The sequence below is a fragment of the Falco rusticolus genome, chromosome 9, assembly GCF_015220075.1.
Source record: "Falco rusticolus isolate bFalRus1 chromosome 9, bFalRus1.pri, whole genome shotgun sequence".
Classification (NCBI taxonomy): domain Eukaryota; kingdom Metazoa; phylum Chordata; class Aves; order Falconiformes; family Falconidae; genus Falco; species Falco rusticolus.
The window spans coordinates 9,912,291-9,933,416 of record NC_051195.1 but is presented as its reverse complement, the minus strand read 5'-3'; the positions used below and the strand labels follow the sequence as shown (position 1 = coordinate 9,933,416).

The window sequence follows — 21,126 nt, the reverse complement described above, 5'->3', positions numbered from 1 at the left end:
ACGGGCAATGTCTTCATTCTGATAGTGTCAAACAGCCTCCCGGATGAGAGGGGTCACTTCAAGAAAACAGACAACTCCTCTATTCATTGCTTGCCCAGAAAACCACCAGTAGGTCAACCACGGAATAACAGTGCGCTATCATTTATGCTCAGGCCATGCCTACCACTTGGCTGCCACGTAATTTTGTATTCCCTTACTGAAAACGCGTCCTTTCCATTAGCAAGGAATTCTCATCCCTTTACCCTTCATCTTCTGTGATAGAATCCACCTCAAGTAGCTTCCTAATGAGTTCAGGCCTCCAAGTTATTCACATTCGTTACAGCTGGATAAATACACTACCTTTCCAGTTTCATCTCCAGGCTACAATATAATCCTGGAGAAACACTTTCCCTTTACCCCCATACCTTGTTTATTCAGACCGTCCCTTTGGGAACAGGAACAACGCAGTATTTCAAGACTGTCAGAGAGAGCCTGGCCACAAACTTTTGTAAAGTCTCCTATGTTCTACACATAAAACACATCCTAAGGTTCTCTACAAGTTATTATATTAGAAAATAAACTCAGAAGTTACTGGGATACTATGCAAAGAGAATTTAAAAGTTCCCACAGGTTGACATCTTCAGTGTCACCTCGTAGAACCTAAGCAGTGAAACCATGAGCGCTTTCACCCTACAGAGATATCAACAGTTTGCTGGCTCCCATTTTATTCCGCGATGGATCAGACACAAGCACAATACATGAAGTAAAACCTCCAATGTCTATGAGTCACGAATCATGATATGGCTGCCTGTTTCTGCAGAGGGCTAGCTTCAATGATCCAGATGATCCTGTCCTATTACAGGTTCCTGGGGACTGGACACAGCAGCCTGTTTAGAGGAGTTAGGAGCGACTTCCTTCTATTTCAATCAAAGAAGTTTGGTGATCATGCCTTTAGCAGGGCTCCCCTTCTTCAGAAAGGGCTTCTCTCTGGACACTCCTCCCCAGTGTCTCTGGGATTGAGAGCACTGGAACGTAACATGGAAACTACTGAACCCTGCTGAAGCAGTAAGGCAACCAAATGAGGCAGGACATCACTGCAATAAGGAAATAAAAGTGATCTTACTGCTACGTTTTGGATTGTTTCACTTGCTGTGCCTCTTAGAACGCTCTCAGCATGCTTTGCTAAAAAGAACCACTGATTTCATTCTCCAGATCATATTTAGCAACAGGAGAAATGTCTAACATTTAGAACTGCTCCAAGTTAACTATTCTTTTTACTATTCCTGCTGCTCATTACCCAAAGCATTAAAACATTCTACAATCTGGTAACTAATTCCCTGCTAAAACATGAAAAAAGAAGAGCACTCAAAAGCTGTCCATAACTATTTTACCTAGTCAAGTAATTTTTCAGTGAAGCTCCACATCTAACCAAGATCCCACACAGGAAAATGAAACATCTGCCTAATGACTGCTTCCAAGGCACACGTCCATCATCTTACCCAGCTACTCAACCTGTAACGCTATCTCTTAGTAACTCTGCCTTTGTAGTAGATGAGGCTTAAGCGCGCTAACACCAGAGCACACAAGTAGAAAGCACAAACTGCTGAAGACACAGGAACCACGTCCTGAGCTCCGTTAATCATTTGTACGGAAAGGTGAGGAAAGCTTTGGAAAAGGCAGGCCCTAACTGCTGTATAAGCACCGCTGTTGAGGAAGCTTAAATGCTTCCAGTATCCAAGCTCACATCATGAGCAACGGTAGGGTCTAGAACACAGGCCAGCTCTTCCACGCATTTCACCTACCTTCCATGGACTAAATGTGTAACTTCCCCCAGGATATGCAAATGATGACCCAAGGGATTAGGTGTGCTGGTCCTCAGTACAGCTTTGTGCAAGAGGCGTCGGTAGAGGCCCAAAACAAACTCCACAGCTATGCCTGGAAATATCTGAAAGTTGTAAACCTCATCCAGTTATCACAACAGACTGAGCCACAACCCTGCATGCACCAGCTTACATACTTTGCCTCTAGAACCTGTTAGTAACACAGCTTTTTCAGAGTAATTGTTAATTCCTTGGAAGTAGAGGAAAAACACACCATTCATCACAATCTAAGTAATACAAACGTATGAAGTTCTGCTTTACATATATGTTTTTTAAGAAACACATCAAATCCATTCGAATTTCTCAGAAAATATAGTTAGGAGTACACATTCAAACTGTCCACGGTCAGTCCACAAAAATTCTCACGAGGCACAATGCTCATCAGGCTGCTAATTGGTAATATGGTAAATACAGAGCAAATCTGGGTCTGCTTACAACGCTGCACACAGCACTGTGCATTGCTCTCTGATAAAGCTAGAAGGGATCCAAAGCCTCAGAGAGCACTGTGATTTCACAGTATAATAATAGTATCACCAACAAGAAAATAAAATCCTTTGTTTGTGTGCGCCTCTTGGCAACTTTCATAAACAAAAGCAGCAAGGAAGGTATTGCAGGATTGTATCTTCAGAGCAATCAGCGCCACACCTATTGAAGGCTACAGCCCACAATCCGGCAATACCCTTGCATTATAAAAGTGAGAAGACTTTGTTATCTACAATTTAGATCCAACTTCATTAATTTAGGTTTTACTAATAAGACAACAAATCTAATTAACGGAACTGATGTGGAAGCTTAAATTGGTGCGTGTATATAAAATACACACATATATATATTATACACACACAAATAAAATGAACTGCCTACCATCTCAGCCTTGCAACGATGGCATTCTCTGTGTTACTCATCACTTGTATTAGATGTATTTACCTTTTGCTTTTCAGTTTCAGCAAATCCATCTTTGTCCTTATACTATGAAGAAAGACTAAAAGATGTTTGATTCACCTCCGTACTATTCCTTACTTCATATTATGCACCACATTCCCATTTAGTTGTCTTCTAGACTCAACATATCGGTCTTTAATTTCTCTTCATCCTCCTGACTAATAATTTTGTCGCCAGGATTTAAGTCTTGCCTATCCTCTCTATTCATAACCAACCAGCAAACAAGGTTTTATTCAAGGTGAGGTGATTTGTATTTCAGCATTATCCTTGAAATATTTCCTCAGTCCAAATTCATGTAAGTTCTAGGGGAAACATTGCCTTGTACTTCAAGTATTTCCCCTCATTCTGACAAACAAATAAAATACCCATTACGCTAACAGAAACTTAACTAGTGAAAAATTTACCACGTTTCACCATTCCCATTTTGTAAGAATGATTAACACAGGAATAGGCTTTGGTGAACAGCCTGAAAATATGCTGTATGGTGATAGGTATTGCCAGTATCATGTCACTGTTAAAAGAGTTTCCTTGACATTCACAGCTGACCACTAATTATTATAGTCCTTCCTTCACATACACAGGCTACATAAAATGTAATAGTGAAAACAGGTGAAATTTGACAGACTCCACCTTCAAGACCAGCTTCCCAAGATAACAATTTTCCTATTATTAGCGAGGGGTTTGATCTCTCTCACAAGGGCACCTTGGCTCCAACTTCCCAGCTGGTACAGCACACAGTTTATATTATCACGCTGACTAATGTGCCTAGACAGTAGCAAGTTGTGTGTCTTATGTATTGTTGCAACTTCCCCTTTCTTAAGCTACCTAACAGAAAAATAAATACACAGATTAATTTCTCCAGGACCTCCTAGAAAGGGATTCAGTGATCCAGCAGATCGCCTGAGGTAGCCTCCAACCCAGAGTGCTCACTTAGGTAAAAGATGGCACAGCCTCCCATAAGCAATCCCACTCCTGAACCTGCTCCTGCCCTTTTCCTCCCGTTGCTGCACCGGCTGTTTGCAATGCAGCCTCTGCACGTGACGGCTATTGTCAAACCCAACACAGGGGCCAGGAGAGAGCCTTTCATCGGCCCACCGCTCTCAAAAGAAACCTTATAAGCACACTGCCAACACAATACGCGACCTGCGTATGCTCATTTTCTTGCCCCTGCCTCTTTGTGTCTCTACACGTTAGACAACACTGAGATCAGCAATGGTACTTTAGTCATAAAATCATTATTAAATTTTTGTGCAGGACTAAGGAGAAAGAAAACACAGTTACACATACCAGACAAACAGACATACATGCACCTCATCTCTAATTCAAGGCAAACATTTCACAGTCGGTTTCTTGGCACTTTATGTGAATATATATTAAGTCTAACTGCGTTTTATGTTGAATATGTCAACCATGTCATACATAAAGCTGCATATCACAGTCTTTCAGGAGCAACAAAATGGTGAAACAAACATATCGGGGCTCCGACTACCTTCAAGCGCTGTTGACTAATCTGTAGGGGCTCATGACTGAAGTCATGTCATGTAGCTCTTCGGTAATAACCTTGGACATGCAAGATGCTCCTTCTCCCCTCAGCGTGAGCCGCTGCAGCAGAGCCTGCCCCTGGCACCCATGGGCACTGCTGCCACCCCTGCCCTGCCCCAGCCGGGCTGTCCTTCGGCGCCCACCGGCATGACTGCCAGCACTGGGAGCTCTGCACACCAGCTCCCGACACTTACACCGCTGCGTCAGGTTGGGGGCAAATCCTGGGTTGTCTCTTCAGCCCTCCCTGAATTTTTTTACCTTAAGAATCATCTTTCATGCTACACCACCAGGCAGGAAAGTTTAAGATTATGATAATTTTCTGTTATTCTTCTCTGGCCATGTCTGATACTTTCTTATCTGCATTTCTTTTGCTAAAGACATTTGCTGATCTTAAACCTGGCTTGAATGAATAGCAATTGTTCCCTTCTGGTTTTGAAGGTACTTTGTTTGTCTACCCCATTCACTGGCCTGAAATCAGCAAGGCCTCAGATGGCTGTTGCTATGGCAACTCTGTTCATTCAACACTGGCATATAATGAAGACAATGTGTTTTCCATTTAGATGAGTTTTAGAGCAAAAGAGAGAAAACTCCTGCTTAACAGTCCCCGAGAATGCCAGGGTAATATAATCAGGGTTTCTGTAGTACCAGTAAAACCACAATGTGCAACTAAGAGAGGGAAAGAAAGAAAGTTACGTTGATATTTCACAATAATTACAGCACTGGGCAAATTAATCAACAGTGTGACTGCATTTCTTTACTCTTTAAGACCTTCTCCACAGAGAATAATTCAGAAATAAATGTTTTGCTCGCACTTTTTCCTAGTGAAGTGGCAATTTGGACACTACTGACCTGCTAATAAGACACCTAAGAGCTTCCCTCTCCCCCTGCTTCCTTAAGTAAATGGGCACTTTGAAAGCACAATTAAGATGTGTGGGTATGTGCTTGTTTTTAAAATAAGTTTTCATGAACACTGACAGGCAGAATTACCAGTGCAACAACTTTCTCTGCCTCCTCTCATCTGCTGGGTGCTGGCCACTCACCTCCATCTGCAAGGCCGAGTACATCCCCGCTGCTCACAGAAACAAGGAGCAGAGTTATTAAAGGGTTCTTTGCATACAGATATGATTCGCTTTGTACATCTACACCCCAAGTTTTTCTACTTATCTCAGTCATGTTAAAAATAAGCGTAACTAAACGTGTGTCAGGAGAGAGGACGCAGAAAGGGCTCAGCTTGCCAGGAAGGTGGCACACGGGGAACGGCTGCTCCTCTTGCCCACTGCAGCTTGCCATGCAATTATTGCTGCGTATCGTTACCGAAGGCGACTGAACAGGGTACTTGAAACAGATTCTTACAAACATTTCCAAAAAAACATATACCACAGAAACTTGTTTACTCCTTTGATCCATGAAGTCCAGATGTTTTCTCTCTCTCCCTCTTCTCCTTCCTTCTCTCTTGCTCTCCCACATGTCGTCTCCTAAGTTCTTATCTGGTTACCTTACGGGCTTCACTCAGGAAAAGAAATCAGGAATTTTGAGATCCCCAGCAATAACAACAACAACAAAGAGGAAAATGGAAACTAGGCATCGTAAGTTTTTCTATTTTCAGTGGAAATAGTGACTTGAAAAGATTTCTCTTTTCCACTGTTTTTGCAGAGCAGCAGGGAGCAAACCCTTCCTGAAGGGAAAGCCAGTTTTCCAAACTCAAATGTACTACAATGTTTTAAAATTCTTCAAGCAGGAAATAATCATGTTTTCAGTTGCCATGTCCCTCATTTAATCAGGTTACCTCCTCCTTATTTCACTCCAAGGAGGTGAGTGGTTTTAGAACCATGTTTGTGTTTTATTTTCTTTTAGTTGTCACATTTATGTCATTTTTTTTAAAAAGGCAAAGTAAAAAAAGACTATCATTAAGCTGGAGTAAAGATACAGGACCTAGGTTTATCTACCTTCAAGGTTTTTAAGATTCTCAGGACTATGGAAATGGCCTGTTTTAATACACAGGACTCTGTCTGCACATGGAAGGGTTGTGGAATCAAAGCCGAGAAATCCTGGGTGTTCTCAGTGATTTCAGCCTTTGCCTAACAGCAATTTGTGCAATCGTGCACATTCACTGTGACATGCAAACCATCCCAGGATTTCGAAGAGCAGTGCCACCAGCATGATGCCTGATATTTCTAATTATCTCCCAAATAAAAGGTTTAAACGGGTGGAGCCAATTGATACTCCTCTTTATCCAGGTGACTGGGCTTTGATGGGTTATAAAACTTGGTGACTACCCATGTATTTTGTAACACTATCTAAGGAGAAGGAAGATGTACGTCGAGATCTGTGTTTGTTCCTTTGCACTTCTACAGCTGAAGAAAGCAGTCATGTTTATGTCTGTCAGATCTTTTCTGGCTCTTCACTTGTGCTGACAGCCTACAGCCTTGCTTCAGTTCCTACAAAGCTCAAAACCTGCAGCTGCACTAGCTGGCATGCCTTTTCTCGTTCCTCCCCTCCACCCCTTATCTCCCCCGCTCCACCCCCCGTCTTTATTTCTAACTTTTTTTTTTTTCCTTTCTCGTCTAGATCAAACCTGACTGGCCTCCAAGAAGAGACAGAGACTGAATTTTAAGGCACGACTACAAATATGGTGTACATGCACTCACACACACATGCTTTCCTCTTCTAATTTCAAACAACTGACCCCTATTCTGAAGACTGGCTATTGCACTGAACTCACTTATTGTCAGAATACTACAAAACCAGCCATCATTTATGCAAGGAAGACAGCAATATAAATCATGACAAGCCCAGAGTACTTGAATGTAGATTCATTGTCAGTTCAGACCTTGAGATGTAGCTCTTTGGCTCCTGCCAGTTAAGTCAAGATTCAAGGCTACGATTCCCCAGATAAAAAGACAGACAAACCCATTTTGTAGTGTCAGCCCAACTGAAGGGTAGTTTTGTTTAAATCTATTAACGCAAGTTTCTTTAAAATAATTCAAGTAGCAACACTGGTTCTACAGAAATCTCTGTATTCCCTACAAGTTACAAACCGACAATCAGCTATTTAATTTCAGGGTCCACACGAAGAACCATATGGCAGAGTAACTGTAGTGGCAAATGAAGTTAGGTTGAAGCTTTTGAAGTGTTAGAGGTAAACTTAACACTCAGGTCAAACTATTCACTAAAGGATTAATTTGTTTTCTTTCCTCCTCTCTTCTCTGGAGACAGAACGACTGTAGAAACAGTGGTGAGTGGGGCAGAGCTGTAAAAGAGCAGGACACAAACCAAAAGAGCAGAGCGTGCAACAGGAGAGGGTTCAGAAGGGAAAAATTGCTGCATTTCCTAAATCCACAATATCCCAGTTAATCCACACAGACAAAACAGCAGCAGTAAGCACTACTCCCTCAGAAACAAAGGTGATTTCAACAAGATTCAGCAACGAATTTGTGGCGTACTTCAGTATCACTTGTCAGTGTTCGTACCACGCTGGCGTCTCAAGGCTCTCGGCACAGACCAGCGCACCCACACAGGAGGTGCTGCAGGGGCCTGACTGTAAATGCGAATAATCCCATGAACACCAAGGGATTATTCTCCATGCTTCAGCCATCTCAGTCTTTGCACGCAAGGTGGAGGAGAGGATAATGTGGCTCTGCAGCCTGTAACGCAACGTGTGCAGATCCAGCCGTGTGACACAGGGATGGCACCAGCCTTCAGCTAGGACCGTGTCCCCCTGTGGGGTTAAGTTGTGGTGCATGCAAGCCTGAATTAATTCATACATCACTGTGTGCAGAGCACCCCTCCCTCTGGCAGCCAAGGACCCTGTGGCGTGCGGCATAGCTGCTGAGCCAAAGTTAGCAGGTCGGGCTTCTGCGCCAGCGAGAGCTCCCTGTGCCATGCTGTCAGCAGGTGCGGGAAAGGGAAACCAACGCCAGTAAGATCTTCTGGATTTATTAGCTTATGCCCTGCACAGGGAGGGAAGCTGCTGGAAGACGGGGCGCAGCAGGGTCGCTGCTCTTTGAGAGATTTCAGATTCTTAACTCTTTCGACCCTTCTCAAATTTGTAAGCCTGTGCCTTCCCTGTAAAAAGCCCAGCGCGGGTGCAACCCCTGTGCTGGGGGAGTGGGGAGGAGAAGCCCCCGGGGTCCCAGGCTGGCAGCAGAAGACAAGAGACAGAAACACTGCATCTGAATAAGCAGAAGGCCAAGCCCCCTGCAGCAGGGGCAGGCACGAAGCAAAACATGGAAAGATGGAGAGCTGCTTAGAAAGAAAAGTTGCAGTGAACCCCTCAAAGATAGGCTGGGAATTCCTTGTGTGGACAATACTAAAATGGAAAAATTCTTATTTATACAAACCAAAGGAAGTAATCTATGAGTTAAAGTTTATTGCCCTCATTCCATCTATTTCTATGACACTGTGATAATGTCTATCAGCTTACGATCTGTCCCAAAGTAGCAGTAGTAGCTTTTTAATCTGCGCTGAAACTGCAGGTTCTTGAAAAAGAAAATATTTTCTTTGTATTTTTAAAATTATTTTTCCTTTTATCATCTATGCACGTATAGTGCCTAGCAAACTGCAGCCAGGTCGTAGGTGGGGTGCCTCCTAGTAACATCATAAATAACTGAAAGAATTGTTTCAGTACAAGCAGTTTAAACAGCAAAAAAAATTTGTTCTTTTCACTGATGTGTTAATAAATAGCAACAGCAACAACAGAACCAGCATACATTTGATGATTCAGTGTCTAAAAATTACAATATTTGCAAAAATTACCAGGGAACATTCACATTCAGACAAAAAAAAAGATCTAATATAAGAAGTTTCAATTGTCTCTGAGTGAGCCGATGAGCCCCTGAACAACTGGACTCATCCTGTGCTGGTTCTGTTAGAATGAAGCTGCTTAATACAAACCAGTGTCCTACTGAACATCCACATGATGTGTTCAAGTAAAATTATTTAGAAGTACTGATTCTCCATCATATTCACAAACATAGATGTCATTTTCACATCATAAATTCTTCTTCATCTCAGGAACAATTACTGAGCGAACTGGAAGCTGAGATTTTCAATCAAACAACAAGATTTTTCATTAAAATTATAGGGATACATAAAGAAGTCAAGATGATCTAAGTCTTCTTTAGGTAATTAAGTAATATAAAGATTAAGCACAAAGTTCTTCATATACTACACTCTTGCTAAGCACAACATGAGAGTCACCATGTGATGAGATTTTTGAGCAACAGGTAATTTTTGTGTAGGGAACGGGTACTCAGGTAGATGTTCAGTAGCTCTGTGTTATTGCTTCTGTATTACAACACACTGCACCAGATCACGCATGCTGTCTAATAAAGATATTACAACACTAGCAAACATCATGGCTAAACTAAATCCTAATGTAAACTACTGTTAGAAGGGTATTACATTGTTTTCATTTGCTCTGTGAGTTGCAGACTTTAGGATAATAATATTGCTTGGTAACAGCAATAGCTTAATTTCATGTTGTAACACCCTAACGACTTTATTGTTTCACTCCCATTCCAATTCCAATAGCTATTACCATTTAAACACCTGTATTATCAAAGTGTTGTGGTTGAGTACCTACTGGATAATTTACTTACGTTACAAAAGACTAATTCAAAGGAAAGCTATATGTTTCTCTAGCTGTTGCACTATTTATCTTTTTAGCATAAGCAGAATCCATCAGAAAAGCATGCGTTGATTAAAACAACCAGCCTACAGTCCTACTTCAGTTGATGTGCAGGATATATTTCCTTCAACATAATGGGAGGGGGGATACATTTTTAGTTTTTGAAACAGTACTAAAAAAATTTCCAGAGCAGCGAGTTTTACACACAACTAAGAAATTAAAGCTTCTCAGGCACTGATGTCCACGTGCTACATCTAGGTAAATGGTTTACCAATGGAAGAATTAACTGCTGCTTCTATAGAGGCAGGCAACAGTATACTGATCTTAATTTCATGAGTGACAATTAAAAGTCAAATTCTTATACACCCAGTGATTTGGACACCAAAAGAATAGGATAAGCTCTAAGAGTAATACACAACTTATCAGATAAAACATACTCTTTTCAGTCTTCAATGACATGAGATGACCAGACCTGCTAAAAAAATTCTACTCTACTTGCCATTAATAAATATATTTAAGACTGAGTTAAAATACCTTGTCTTCAACCTTTTCTTTTTCCAAAAAGAGGTTCAACAACTGATTAATTTATTTATTTTTACTTCATCTTAATGTACAGATAAAGTACCTCAACGAAACGGTAAATCACTACTAGAAAAACCCACCAATGCTTAAAAAGCATTTTCAAGGTCAACTATTTTCCAAACAAATAATTCACTCAAATTTCTTTCACCACATTCTATTTAATATGGAACCTCTCACGTGAGCGATGTGAAAGTTTGAAATACTCGCAAATCAGTGCTTCTAAAAACCAGCTCATCTGAACTGAGAACTCTTAGGGCTGGTGACCCCAATACAGACAGAAATCCCCTATACAGCAATACATTCTGTTTAACCCTATTATGAGACAGCATGAAAGTTCTGTTGTACAAAACACATTATCCTCTCTCTTTCTAAAAGTTTTGGGTTTAAGATTTTAATGGGCATAATAAAGCTATGATAGGCAAGTTCCCTGTAGTGGTTATGTCTGGGAAAAAAGCTTACCTTAACCCTTTCTACTCCGTTTTGTTCTCTTTGGTCTTGCTTCAGGACTCAATGAATCTCATTGTTACAGATTGTTATCCATAGAAGTGAACAATCTGCAATTGCTTCAATTGCCCATGTTACATAAAACTACTACTCAAGATCGACAAGGTACGACAAGAAAGCTCTACTCTGAGATCTAACAGTAAAGGAAAAAATAGTTTAAAAAATATCTTTTCTGATCCAAAATGTTTCAGGCAAATCTGACAAAATATGGCGCTCTCTGCTACTTTTCTGAAAAATTTTGCGTGCTGGTATTTACCAACAAATACACACTGAGGCTCTATGAACTTTTGCAGTTCGTATGGAATGCAGAGAAACATTTTTAAATTAGAAGTCCTCTCTGTTGAATTTTCCATTAAGGGTATTTACACACCTTCTATGTAACATTTTTTACCCCAGGTATGTAACTAAATGCGGGTTTTTTAATATAAACAGAAAATACATTTGTGCTTCACCATGATGCAATGTAAAGGCTAACTCTTTCTGGTTAAGAGATGTCTGAACTATGTCTATGTGTCTCCAAATTTTTGGATAAGCACGTAAATAAAGACTTCAACTGTTAACATTCAACTTCATGTTCTCTTTTGGCCAATTCCAGCATGATCCAGCAGGCCTTTGCCAACCACTCAGCTAAAATTGGTTCTGAATACATTCAGCAAGCCACCTCCAACTGAAAGACCAAGGTCAGCATTTCTAAAGTGTACATATTACTGACATACCCATGCACTACGAGGGTGCTTATCCTCATTCAACCAATATGGCAAGATTTTAAAAGTTCATGCATTTTTTATTTAATATTTTTCATGTATTTACCGAAAACACAGCTTTGAAAGCCAAAGTATATTTTCAGGTCTATCAGAAAAAGCTCATCCCACTGACAGCTTTGTTGTTGAAGACAGAATGACTCAGAGCATTTATTATTTATTATCATTACATATTGTTATTTATTAACTCAGAGACTCTTGAGTTCAATACCTGTCTGCGGTACTGACTTACAACATGCCCTTAGGTAAGTGGCTTAGTTATTCTCTGCTTTATTTTGTTGCAGGTGAAATCTTTTCTCTTAGAAATGTTGGAAAGAATTTTTTGAGACCCTTGGACCAAAATCCCTTCTGAAAGCATCGAACAATAGACTTGCTGTATCTGAATATGGAAACGGAAAACAACTTATCAATTAGCTATAATTAACTTCTTCCTGACACAAAAGGGATGAAATTTATAATTTACTCAACTATGTGTTCACGAGTTTCACTTTTGTTTTTAATCTCTTTCACATGTGCTTTCATTCAAGAAATTTTCTTAGCTATCATCCACAAAATATTTTGAGAAAGGACATAAAGAAGTTAGAAAGATGGAGAGGGAAAAGAAAAACCCCATAACCCCCCTGTTATTTCTACACAATACTCAAACCTTGAGATTGATTAGTAAATCAGAATCAATAGTAATTTCTCCTATGTATATTATTATTGCCATAGTATAAAGTATAGTCATTATTTCCATAGTCCAATAGCCAGGCGTATTCTCAAAACAGAAAGATATTTACGTAACATTTCTGAAGGGGAAGAAAAGATTATTTCAGGCTCTTCTAATTAATAGTATTGACCAAATTATGGTGGCTCATTTGTTCTCCTCTCCAGAAAACAACTGCCCTCTGGTTAAAAAAAATAAAGTTATATTAGCTTTTAATTTCCATTTTCAAAGGTATGTTTATGGAATATTCAAATTTGTAATAATTTTTCCTAGCACACATAATGACAAGTGTGTGTTCTCTCTTGTGCTCCCCATTTGCCCACTCCATCCACCCTCCACCCTGAGCCTACATTATAATTACAAATATAATTATAAATTTACATTATAATTTAGGTATCTGTGTGAGTGCCCATGTATAATAAACGGAATCACTAAGTTAACACAGAGGAAAAAAAACTAACACTGAATTTCTTTGCTTGTCCTAAGAAATGGTTTGGACCACGTGAAAGGACCAGGATGTAGAACGAAGCCCAAAGCTCTAATTGGATAAATGACTTCTTAAAATACTACTTAAAATACTTGGATTTTGCATTTCATTGGAACATTACAAAGGTCCTTGAAGAAATTCATATGCACTAAACTAATTATTAAAGTGACCAGCACTTAAGCAGGACACTTCCTAAGGATGCAACAGCAAGGCATGCTACTGTGTTCAGTGTGACATGGAGTCAGGCACAAGCTCAGGCTCGAGGACTGTACTGGAGCCTCCACATGCTGGAATCATTCACATCTCGATGGTAAATTTGCAAAGGGAGAGAGAGGGAAGAGGGAGGGGTGAGAAGAGAGCTTTGCTTAGGCTAAAAAGCACTTACTTCTAAAGGCAAAACATATGGATATCAGCAAACAGCCTCAACACGAAATTCAGAATGTTTCTGTTGAAAATCCCATTTTGGTGCAGAGGAAATCTACAAAACTCTGCATCAGCTGACTCTGGGCTTGTACTTTCTCTGCCTCACATTCTTAACTTGTGTTCCACAGCAAAACCCCTCCATCTCAGCATCCAGAGACTCCCACTGGTTGTGACTCCCAACCCAGAAGTAATCTGCTTAACATTCAGCTTTGCCAACAACTGCATGAGACAGCTGCCTTAAGGGGGCGGGGAGAAAAATCACTAATTTAGTTCACTATTGTTTTCCCGAGGTCAGGTCTAATTAGTTTCCAGCATGGTAACTTTAGGAAAACTAACACATATGGAGCAGCCTCCCTACAAAGGAAAAACAGAATCAAATTTCAAGGAAAGCATCGCTTCCAATTTTGCAGCTTTCCGGTTCTCTCCGAGCCAACCCAAACTCCTGATACCAAAGCGCGTTTGGTAGTTGGTTGGCACCGTGGCCACCAGGGACAACCTAGGGCTCAGCAGGCTTCCCCGGGGCAGGACGGTGGAGCGGAACGATACACGCCAGTACAGTCATCTCACCCACGTCTCGCCCACCTAAGAGGAAGCCCTCGGACACACCGCCTAAGCGCAGGCAGGCTTTTTTTGACATCTAGAACACAGCTGTGATTCAAAAGTTGCGAGTGCATACAAACATCTTTGCTCTGCTATAAATCTAATTGTGAGGCTAAAACACAAGGTAAAAAACTAACCCCGATTGATAAAAATACTTGAAGAAAGCACACAATATTTTCCATTTTTTACAATATTTTCCATTTCTTACTCTTTGGAATAAACAGCACACACCTCTAGAGAATAAAATGAGACAAAAATTTTGATCTTTGTCACTCTCACAAACACCGTTACAGCACTTCAGCTCTCGCAAGGCTTTCTTTCCAGCTGGAGTCAGTTATGGCTAGAAGGGAGCTGGTAACTTCTCGTGCTTCTCAAAGCAAACTCTCAATAGTTGCTAGCCTGTGATAAATGCAGTACTGAGGAAAATGATGTTCCTATTTAAAGCAACAAGGTAGAAAACTTCCCACGTGTGTACCGGCCAGAGAATGAGGGGTGTATGTGTATATGTATACATATATACAAAAAATATACATACACATTAGCAACACCCAAAGAACAGTTCAGTTTAAGATTCTATGAAGTCTGGCCAGAGGTGACAGACACAATGCAACAGATGAGTACTACATTAATTAATATGCATGAATTAATAAAGTTCAGCATAACCTCTGCAAACGGTTAAGTTATTAACCACATGGCAGCTTACCACAACGCAACCACCACTGCCTGTTAGCTCAGCACCCTCTCATGCCACCCACGTGGCTGTGCCCCACGGCGAGGGAGCACCCGCGATGCCCAGCGTGGCACGGGCCGGGTGGCCAGGCCCCCCCAGCATCTCACAAAGCAGCCTGCACGCAGGAGCCTTAACGAGGCCATGCAGCCTTATCTCCTGCTAACAGACACCTTGTTTGGGGGCCACCAGGCATAACAGAGCTCAGATTCGTGAAGTATTCCGTGGTTTCTCACAGAAAAAAAAAAAAACACACCAGTATTTAGGGAGATTCATTTCCCCCTTGGTGTGCCCAGACTGTCACACAGATCAGTACCTTCAATGAAATGCTGCAGTTAAGCACTTTCCAGTCCAGCTCAGTTTGTTCCAACCTGATTCTCTGAAAATCACATGGAGAGTTTTCAGCTGTAAGCACCATTTCTTGCACTGTATTATTTAATTACTGTAAAGGAGCTGGTCATGGACCTGATAAAGCTCTGCAGTCCCCAATTCTCTTGACTCGTATCTGACCTTCCAAGTGAAAAGATAAATAAAGGAATCATTCCCGGTGGTAATTTCCATGATGTTAACAGTTTTCCACAGCTTGAGGAAGAAAAACACGGGTTTTGGATAAGTGCACAACAATATGCAGCCAGCAACAGCATTCAGTTATTACTGATTTATCCTCAGACCGATTTTACCAAGTGAAACATGCAATGATGATAAAGTCTCTATTTGGCTGAGACTTAAATTAGGATCCAGTAGCTTACCTAACTAAATTACAGTAATTTTTTTGCTGTTAGATATAGTGTTTGTTTACCAGGACCACCAAACTAAATAAAAAAGCATTAAACTTCTTTATCACTCCAAGTTTTCACTTACCCCTGGGCAGCAAAGTAATTTAATTTCTCAGTGCCTGATAGTATTTCTGCAGGATATCCAATCTTAACTTTACACATAGCTCGAATTCTTTATTAATATTGCCAGAAATCAGGGGGGTGGAGGAGGATTGACTTTTTCTTATTCATTCCTCATTCCCAAAGAAGAGGTGGAGATAAATTGCATACCTGTTAGAACAACATGATTTAAAACTTTACAACAGAACGAAGCTCCTGTTGTACCATCTGGTTAATAAGCTGTCAGTTCATTTATTAAGAACTATAGAGATCTGATGGAATTTGGGGAAGCGGCTGACAGCCCATCATATTTCTAATTCTAAGGTACATCCTGTCTTTCAGTAAAGTTTGAATAAAACAGTTCCACATGCCAGGTTTGCAAGTGAGCTATACAAGGAACAAAGGCACTTGGGAGGAAGCTTGTAAAGATCTAAAGCTTTGTAGACTATCTAGAGAAATGTATCTATAACCAGGCACTGAATCAGTCGCATTTCCCCCGCCACCTTCCCCGGTGCATTTTCTCCCATCCCTCCTACATCCCATACTACATTCTTCAGCACAAGGAGGTTTTGAAGCAGGTTTACAGAAGGTAATCACTGTTGGAGGGAGGGAGGAAGGGTAGGAGTTTTTCCATCTCCAAGAATAACAGATGAAGCTGATCTTAACAAAGAGCATCTGCAACTGTTCTCTGGCTGAGGAGGGGGGTTGAACTTGCTGAAGCACAAAAACAAGCCTCAGCTTAAGTCTGAGAAAAAGGGGTGGGGACAGAGGGCAAGAAAAAAACCTGAAGAGCTGTGACTCTCAGCTGCCAGAAGTATCCTTTGGAAAAAGGCGTTGTTGCCTTACAGGAGCTAAAAGTGACAAAAATGTAATTTTTAGTACCCTTATTGGATGTTTTACTACATCCTCACCGGGACCTTCATTAAAATCCTACTTAAGTCAGTGGTTGGTTGCAAGGGTAAAGTGGCACCCCTGGGACATTGCCCAATGTGATTAAAAAGCACACAGAGCAGTGCCACAAACTGTAGCTTTTTCAACTTGGATATCCCTGTGGTTTTGTTTTCATTTTTAAGGAGACTGCGACAAACCTTTTGACTGAAAATATACCGACTGTTAAGAAATACCTTCTGTTTGAAGAGAAAAGGTGTGCAGCACCAGCCTGTGGGACCGGCACTAACATGAGCAGCTCTTCTGCTTTGACAAAACAGCATCATTACCAACAACATGATAGCTGGGATCAGGGGAACCAGTTCCATTTCTGAATCTTTCAAGTGCAGCTGTAACCTTTTTTAGAATGCAAAAAAAGCATAACAGAAGTCTTCCTTGTGTTACAGCGATACTGGAAGACCACATTTGAATAATGTTCAGACATGTTTAAAAGATCCAAGTCCATCTGCTGCTGAAGTCTTTACAGGCCCAAGCTCTACTTTCAAGACTGTCAACTGGCAGGAGAAAAATAGTTTCACCTCTGTTGGTAGGGCAAACACGAAATCATAGAATGATCCAGTGATTTCCCAAAAACCACACAGGAGAGTCGATACAGCCAAAACTGAACCTACATACCCTGGTCAGAATAGGCCAATCAATCACAAAAATACCTACTTCTAACTCTTGTCACAAAAGAGAGTTTTTGCCAAGATCCTTTGACTTACGAGTCTCCAGCACTTGGAGTTCCTGGAGCTGGCTCAATCTCCACGACACGACTAGTCCTTTTTTAGTTATTTGATTGGCATTATAGCTCTGAGTCTGGACTGCGGTACCATACGTAATTAAGTTAACACTAAGCACTCCGCAAAGTAACATCAAGACTGAAGTTAAGCACTTTTATTTAAACACATAAAATCTAGTTATTTTATATAAAAACAGAGCCTACTGATTTCTTTGTTGTCATAAGGATATGAGCATGTTTCCCTTTTCGTAACTGTAGGTAATGCACAAGGGACCAGAACTTGCAGACATTTTATCACTGAGCATTATACAACAGCACTTTCCCAAACTGCAGTTTATTCTCTGACTTAAAACCAGAACAAATGCTGATAGAACAAAAGGGAAGGTACACCTGCTCTCCTGGAGCTGTACTTTTCTGGGGGTTTGTTTGCTTTCAAGTACAAGATACGTGGAAGAACAAGGTAATTTGCAGAAACATACTACCCTCTCAATGGTTTGGGCTCAAAAACAAACAAACAAACAAGTGACTGTAAAACAGTGTAACATTCAGAATGTTTATTTTGATAAGTTGTTACTGTAACTGTTCTTCAAAATTGTTCATCAATTACAAATTTTGCCAAACAAGATTACCAAACAGCCTTTAAAACCCAAGAGAGGAGAAGTGTGGTAAGGGATGACTTTCTTGGGAGCTCCAGTTCCCCTCCTACCTACTGGCATCTGCAGGACCCCTGCATGTAGAACCCTTTCACAGCAAGCTGAGATTTCCTATGGGAACCTGAACTGAATGGCTTTAACTCTAAACTTCTGAAGGTACAATTCAGAAACCCATCAGAGGCACTGAACTTTCATGAAAATTCCATACAGGCAGTTTTCTGCTCGCACACAGTTCCTTCACAGAATCATATAGATTGGAAAAGACCTTTGAGATCATCAGGTCCAACCCTTAACCCAGCACTGCCAAGCCCACCACTAAACCATGTCCCCAAGTGCCACATCTACACGGCTTTTAAACACCTCCAGGGACGGTGACTCCACCACCTCCCCGGGCAGCCCGTTCCAGTGCCTGACCACCCTTTCGGTGAAGACATGTCCCCTCACACCCCAATCTAACCCTCCCCTGGTGCCACCTGAGGCGTTCCCTCCTGTCCTGTCCCTTGTTCCCTGGGAGCAGAGCCCGACCCCCCCCCTGCCTACAGCCCCTGTCAGGCAGCTGCAGGGAGCGATAAGGGCCCCCCCGAGCCCCCCTCCTCTCCAGGCTGAGCCCCCCCGGCCGCCCCCCCATCCCACGGGTGCCCCAGCCCCTGCCCCAGCCCCTGCCCGGCTCTGGACACGCTCCAGCCCCTCTGCGTCCCTCTGGCCGTGCGGGGCCACAGCTGGACACAGCGCTCCAGGGGCGGCCTCGCCGGTGCCGAGCGCAGGGGGACGGTCCCTGCCCCGGGCCTGCTGGCCACGCTGTTTCGGGCACCAGCCCGGTGCCGCTGGCCTCCTGGGCCACCTGGGCAGGCGGGGGGCTCCTGCCCAGCCGGCCGCCAGCCAGCCCCCCCAGGCCCTTCCCCGCCGGGCCCTTCCCAGCCGCTCTGCCCCAGGCCCGCAGCTGCCCGGGGCTGGGGTGACCCCGGCGCGGGGCCCGGCGCTGAGCCCTGGGGAACCTCGTACGAGTGGCCTCGGCCCCTCGGCCCGGCCTGCCCAGCCCCCCCTGCAGAGCCCCCCACCCCCCAGCACATCGACACCCCCAGCTGGTGCCACCCGCACACTGGCTGGGGCAGCGCTCGGTCCCTCGCCCCGATGGTCCATGGCGACATGAACCATGGCCGGCCCCAGCGCTGAGCCCTGGGGACACCCCGTGTGCCCCCCGCCAGCGCCAGCGGGGTGTGACTCCATTCCTCACCACTGCTCGGGTGCGATCCTTGTTGGACCCGGACCCAGGACTGGTGATTTGTACAGGCTTTGCTGATGAAATAAAGTTCTCTCAGAAAACACTGGCTGAATATTAAATATTTTTAAATACTAAAGCCCCCTGCCTTAGACAGCAAATGCTTCACAGGTCCAATAGTCAGCAGTATCAAGACTTGCTCTTGAGTCATCAACTAAAATAAGCCAGGGTTCTGGTCAGGACTGCCCTACCACTGCAGCTCCTCAGAGCTCAAGGAACAACTAATATTTTTGTTACAGAATGGGGGTATAGACAAAGCTACTGAGAAACTGGAGGACGACAGCATTCTGCTTCATCCAAGAGACACCAGTCTCAAAGCAATTGTTTTATAAAACCTTTTTCTTCATAGAAAATTCTAAAGACTTTGCATTTTCAATTCATTTGAGGTGAAAACTTAAGACTGCCTGAATAATCTTTTTTTCACATATATTTCTCAATTACAAAATAAGGAATTTTCGAGGTTTGAAACTCAGTGGGTGTTCTGTTACAAACACAGGATGACAATGTATATGGGACTAATCAAAACAGAGAATATTTTAAACATGTTGCCATCACCTTCTACCACGCTGATGTGCTAATGGGTTTAAATGTTAGAAGAAATGCTTCTCCAAATAAAAGACCAGAATGCTGTTCAGAATCTTTTGCTTAATGTCTGTCATTCACATAGAAGCATGTCACCCAGTCTTCTTAAATCACTTCCATAACTTCAGTGTTGCAGATTTATTGGGAACAGAAATGGGGAGAGGGGGAAGAGAGAGGAGAAGAAACCAAAATCATTCTTCTGTTCTCAAAATGCTTTGTAATATGTTATGGTTTATATATCACAGCAAGTTCTCCCTTTTCAAAACCCAAAATTTGGCATCTTTTTTCAGGAATCATTAATGGCCACTAGCGCTGTGCAAACCTCCAAACCCTTGGAGGTTTTGGCTGGCTTCCAGAAGTTGACACACTTACCAGCATCTCTTTGGTCTAGAAATCCTGGGAAGAGTTTCAATTCTTCCTGGTTCCCAAATGGCCATAAGCATTTCAAGAATAGCCTTTCTCTGCGGTATTTCTCTTTCCTCTTCCAAACAAACCCAGCCGTTCAGAGGCATGTGAAAAATGCTGTAAAATGCCTCTCGTACCTTCCTCAACCACCTAAAAAGGATCAAAGTTTTGGATAAAGGTTTGCTTTTTCAAGCAGGACACACAATGGTAACCCATGACAAGCATTATGAATGCTCTTTGCAAAAATTTGCCTCCCATTACAGCCCAAATGGAAGGATCTAAAGCTCCTCTTCCTAGAGTTGCAAAATCTTGTTGCGCTTGCACCTACAACAAAGGTCAGGATCTAGCAGAGTCACTGTCTATGCTATCTCATTACAAGAAGAGATATCTTTTCCCATATTTCCCTCATAGGAGTTATTGGAGCCAATAGCCGATTTGTACCTTTAACCTTCTGATAACCTTGCAACAATACCACTGCCCTGCAAGCAATTGGGCCTTGCTGTTCATTGATTTCAGCAAGAAGCAGGTTTTGCACAAGGATGCATTATCTTCCCAAGACTGAAAAAGATTTCTATAATGAAACTTTGATAAAAATCAGCTCTTGAGAGCAGTTACAGGATAAACTCAAAAGGTCTGAAAAACTCTGAGGCAACAAATAGGTTTAAAGTAATGTTCAATATAATACCTACCAAGGTCAAAAAATTTCACTGCATGACGACTAATTTCAGCAGACCTATGTTCCTGTGCTTGACCTCAACTACAGACCCCTTGCATTTGAGAAATTAGGGGGGAAACCTTAACTTTTTCTGGCCTCATAACAAAACAGCAATAGCGCAACAACTTCATTTCATGAAGAGAGGAAATTTCAACAAAAATAGGTTGCTTAAAAAAACAACAAAGG

The 21,126-nt window shown here is 42.1% G+C and overlaps 1 protein-coding gene across 7 annotated transcripts in view; it reads right to left on the bottom strand.

Moving 5' to 3' along the window:
• ZMIZ1 (zinc finger MIZ-type containing 1) overlaps positions 1 to 21,126 on the bottom strand; it is a 357,468-nt gene that overhangs the window by 185,618 nt on the left and 150,724 nt on the right. The gene's annotated exons all lie outside the window — the stretch shown is intronic.